General features: G+C 31.7%; 1 protein-coding gene across 5 annotated transcripts in view; it reads left to right on the top strand.

Moving 5' to 3' along the window:
• Positions 1-5397, top strand: part of LOC108741892 (monocarboxylate transporter 12-like) — a 266895-nt gene that overhangs the window by 179389 nt on the left and 82109 nt on the right. The window contains exon 1 of one of the 5 annotated variants that reach the window (XM_018476874.1): positions 2831-3185. The exons of 3 other annotated variants lie outside the window; for them this stretch is intronic. The gene's annotated coding sequence lies outside the window, so the exon portion shown is untranslated. Of the gene's footprint in view, positions 1-2830; positions 3186-5397 lie in introns of those variants that run through there. One more of the 5 variants, XM_018476880.1, reaches the window with a different exon arrangement.

Raw genomic sequence — 5397 nt, forward strand, 5'->3', positions numbered from 1 at the left:
AAATTTCCTTTCCGAGGCTTTGTGTCAGCCCAATCACATATTGTGTCAATACTTATCATTTTATCGTAATTTAAAAACTTGGAAATTGCACGGTACACTATAGGAACTACGATAAATTTTCCCTAATCGGCGCCATGTTTTTAGGCTCCTCCCTTTTGACGGATCCCAATAGAATTATTACTATTATATCATCATGAAAATATGACGTCAGTAAGAATGGATGTACATTGGACAAACGCAGAACTCCTTTAATTAATGTTTTAATGAGCCTAAAAAGTAGTAGAGAAAGTAGACCCATACGGGTCACGTAATTAAAGGAAGACATGTTTTTATTTACTATTCATCGTGTTTCTTAAGATTTTTATTATTTCCCAGTTACAATTCAATTAATGATATTAATGTGAAGCATTGAGTATATGTTTCATGAAAGTACCAGTTGTAAATTCTAATGTGAGCTTATATTAAGATAGTTAACTGTTATTAAACGTATAAGATACGATCTACTACGAGTACCATAGTTATTTATTCTTGGGCAAACTCATTGTAAGCATTAACAGATCCGTGCATAATGATATGGATATGCTAAATCATACATGTCAATTTACTTATGGTAACGCATTCGTAATTTAAATTGTTCGCATCGCTAATGGCTTCAGTTCAATAAATTGCCCGTCAGTTTCAATTCCTAAATTGGAATTATTAGACGGGACAATTTGCTACATTGAATAAATAGGTTGGATACAATATTTAATATGCATGTACGTGCAGCACAAATTCATTGGTAGAAAATGATAGTGAAGCCAATTCTTTTAAGTTCCTTAAAAAGGTAACCACTTATCCTACAGTTGGTTCTACATATTAAACTGTCGTCGAAAAACTTTAAATTTAAAACTGTAAAATTATGAAACTAAATACCCATTTGTTTTTCTATTAGCTACTGTTTTTTTTATACTGACCCAGCTATTTAAAATAGGTATAAAATTTGTAAATTATATAATGTATAATATAAAAAGTATTTTCTCAAAATTCACCGAGGTACGAATTGGACCCAATCAGGAAATAGCGCCGAAATTAGAGACACCAATTCTGATGCCGCTCGCGGTCACGCTGCTAACTTCATACTGTAGTATTGTCGTTAGCAGTGGGCGCACTTCCGTTTCATTCTAAAATTCTACACGAACAGTCAAAAAGGAGTAGGCGTTTCTTCAGGGACAGCACGTAAAAAGGAGTGGTTTAAATGTATGAGATATGAAGACACAATCAATAATCAAACTTATTAAGAAATTTTTTATGTCTTATTAACCGCTAGTGCTACAAACATTACAAAAATGAACAAGCAATAAAAAACAAAAGCAAAATCGTAATTTCTCTTAACAGAAAAAGTAAAACTTGACTAACGGACGAGTGGCAGTACACAATAAGATTAAAGTTACAGACATGAAACCAAGATTATCAAAGCCCCAGCTTACTTTTGTCTTTATTTATTCGGTAGAACAGAAACCAAATCTACCGGTACGTAGCAAAATAATCTAAATTGACAACCCAAAAACGGAGATTTCTCTAAATATAATGAATTGGACTACGAAGGGTGGAGTGATAAATGTACCTAATTTTCTACGTTTTCCTCTAAGTGAGGTGTATTTATATAGGACTCCTGTAGTAGAAAAAGTTCTTTCGATGCATCCTATCGTCCTAGTAATTAATTTTTTGATTATTAATGCTAAATATATAAATGATCCTAGATGGATCCTTGGGACTTTTGGTGAAAATTATAGTGAACAAGCTTTTATCCGCAGCTTCGCTTGCGTTGATGTCCTAAATACGTGTCAAAGTTCATCGAAAATACAATTACTTGATAAATAATCCTGACCAAAATCATCAGGATAATAGTACAGTTTCTAATTTTATAGGTTAAATATACACTTTGGGTAGAATGGCAGTAAATATATCAATATGGAAAGACATTTTTCTGTCCCTCGGGAACAATATTATTTTTCTGGATAAATGGTACCCTGTGTTCTTTTTAGTACCCCTAACAATGTATGTACAAATTTTTATGATGATCGGTTGAGGATTTGAACGTAAAATGATAATAAATAAATAAACAAACAAACAAACGACAAACATTCGCATTTAAGTATAACACTAGTTAGAATATATGAAGGATTTAGAAACAATTTTTTATATACTATAAAAGATGTACCTACGTATACATATCCCTGTCATTTCCGAATAAAACTGTCTCAAAATTCGAATAAGCTTTGAGGGTAGTTTTTAATAAGAAGGTACTCTCAATTAAAGTTTTCTGGGAAAACCAAGTTCATGTATGGAGAGCTAAAGTGATATACGACAACAAAACTCTGTTGTTTAAAAAGTTATCATAATATGCTAATGCGTAATAAGCATCAGCGGCATTATCCTTTATCCTTCCACTTGAAAGAAAAAATTGCTGCTCGGTTTTCTGCTTCTCAAAAAGGAATTTGTTTCTATACGAAATATCTTGTTATACAGTTGTATGATTGCCTATTTCATTTTGGCATATTTTCCACTTAACTTGATCTCCATAACAGTGTATAAAGGAATATAAGATACAAAATGTTTGTCAAGCCGTATCCAGCCAGATCCTTGGTTTTCATTTAGTTCCCGAACGAGAAGATGACGCTAATTTTCTTTAGTGTTTAATTTAGTTGGAAGAGTCGGTGGCCGTTTGGCTGCATTCCATTCCAGAGAATTTCGTTTCTTTTTCTCTCGGCCATTCTCTCCGTTTTTATGCATCGAGATCCGAGTTCTGGCGGTAAATGCGCGGATATGATCTCCGCGGTAGAACCCAAGCCGGAGCCGTAGATCCGAGAGCCAGTTTTGAAACAACTTCCGCGCTTGCTGACGACCATATCGCAAACTTTTGCCGACTCCTTTGCCGTACCACGTGTTCGCGAGTTTTATAAATCACATAAACTTTTACGATTTATGTATTTGAAATTGTGTACACAGTGGATTTAGTTTTTTATTTTTTCACTTTGATACATATAATGCTTGATATAAATCCTAACTGAACTTCAGTAACTATTATCCTGAAGGACTAAAACTTCATATTCAACAGAAGGGAAAATGCGAACAGGTGAATACTAGACCAACACAAATTCACGTTCATCTTCCCAATTTCCATCAGTTTTGTTTCTATATAGGTAAATGAATTATATTAAATTATACAGAGTGTGATAAAAGTGGAAAACAACCTATCTCACTTCAGTTATTTTAGAAAAATAAAGTCGTACTAAAAATGAAATAGAAATAAAAAAACTATGGTACAATTAATTATGCAGATGAACAATTTACAACACTATAAGTAAATATTACTATCACTGAAGTTAAGGATTTTACCCCTAAATCTTTTAGTTCCAGTTACCTCAAAAAAAAATTTAAAAAATATAAATGTCATCGCGATACACTTTAATTTGTTGCTATTTTCGTACACATACAATAAACATTATTCATTACTTATTCCCTTTTGAAATAATTAGAAGCAAATTGTATATAAAAATCACCTACAAAGTACCCCACAAGTATGAAGACCGATGTTTATCTACATAGGTATATTATTTTGAAGCACGTGTAATCGTCACACCTCTTTAGAATTAAATTTCTTTTATAATTTTTTAGGACATTTCATAGGTAATACCTGCAAAATTCAAATCAGCAAAAATCAACACTATAGAATCAAGTTATATAAATAAAGTAATTGGTTGTTTCAATTGAATTAATTAAAATGATTTAACAAGTCTTTCGAATTAATTGTAAGTCATTATCAAGGTTTATAAGCATGGACTTTATTGATAGTATTTATTCAAACGTGTTTTATTTATATGTAGTTACCACCTCGAAAGTTCGTCAAGTAAAATATAAAGAGTTTGTTTTGCTCAGTTTCTTTCATCCAGCATTTTGCTTATTATCCCACATCTCAATAATCCCTTTTTAATCTAGTACGAGCAGAATATATAAAGACAAAGAATAGCACAGAGGGTCAGGTCGCCTTTAACAAAAAGAAATCACTTTTTTGCTCGCGATTGATTAATTTAGGAATTAGGAAAATATTACGTATGTATTGTGAGCACGGCTCTGTACGGATGTGAAACGCAGACAGTGGACGCTGCGAAAAAGAAAATGTTAGGAGATGTGGTGTTAAAGAAGAATGTTAAAAATAAAAAGAAATTTCGTGGATAGAAAAAGTAAGAAATAGATAGGTTGGTAGAACAACTTCTCAGACATGAAGAGCTAAGTTAGAGACATATTAGAACCAGAAACAGGAGTTAAGAGGGGTAGAGGTAGACTACCAGAAGATAATGTTAACAATGCCTTGAATTGAAAATGTTAGATATGAAGATGTATTAAAAGGTCTAGAACAGAAGACGCTTAGGAAGTCAATTAAAGTTAGGCTAGATAGGCTGGTAGGATATCTTCCTACACTTCAATGACCAGTACTGAGAAATACATTAGTAGCAGAAGCAGGAGTTAAGGGGAGCAGAGATCGACTTCGAGTAGATGACTACACTTAAATAGTTAGAAATCTAGGCTGCTCTAGTTTTTGAGTAATCAAAAATATTAGTTTACTCAATGAAAATGGATAGGTTCTTTTACCTAATTAATTGTAATAATTAGAGCACATAACTAATTGCTCAGATTCAGAATTTTCTAAAAAAATGTAATTTATCATTCAGTTCAACTCCTTTTGGAAAAATTGCAATCTTATTATTATTATATACGTACCTTAACAAAAGAAAGGTTTAATAAGTCTCTAATAAATGCAGTTTTTTATTTGGCGCAAGAAGTTAATATGATGCTTTATTATTGTACATTTTCTTACAATTGAAAACTGAATGGGGATACAATTTAAACGGATATTAAGTATATTATAATAATTTAAATTACCATTCTCTAAGAACGCTGCTTTAGAGCAGTTTAAAGAAAGAACAATACCTATCTACAAAATTATCTCTCATAATTTTTAGAAATTTAATTTATTTTTGAAATAAATTTGAAAGTTTAAACCTATTAGATATACGTTTAGAATGATATTAAAAAGTAATTCCTATAATGCATTCTTTATCCGTAAACCATTAAAAATTGAACCGAAATATATAATTTTCCAGAAAAATCATTAGTAATTGCTCATCTCAAAAGTTAAGATTAACATTTAAGTGTAGTACCTACTTAAAAATGAATATAAAGATACGAGAAGAAAAATTAGAAGTGGTTGATTTTCGGTATCCAGGAAGTCAGAGTGTCGCAGTGTCGAGTCGCCTTCAATAAAAAGAAGTAATTTCTATGCCCACGAACTGTTAGTTTATAAATTGGAAAATGATTGTTAAAGGTGTATGTTTGGAGTATGGCGGTGTACGG

This window comes from Agrilus planipennis, unplaced genomic scaffold, assembly GCF_000699045.2.
Source record: "Agrilus planipennis isolate EAB-ADULT unplaced genomic scaffold, Apla_2.0 scaffold24, whole genome shotgun sequence".
In the NCBI taxonomy this organism is placed as follows: domain Eukaryota; kingdom Metazoa; phylum Arthropoda; class Insecta; order Coleoptera; family Buprestidae; genus Agrilus; species Agrilus planipennis.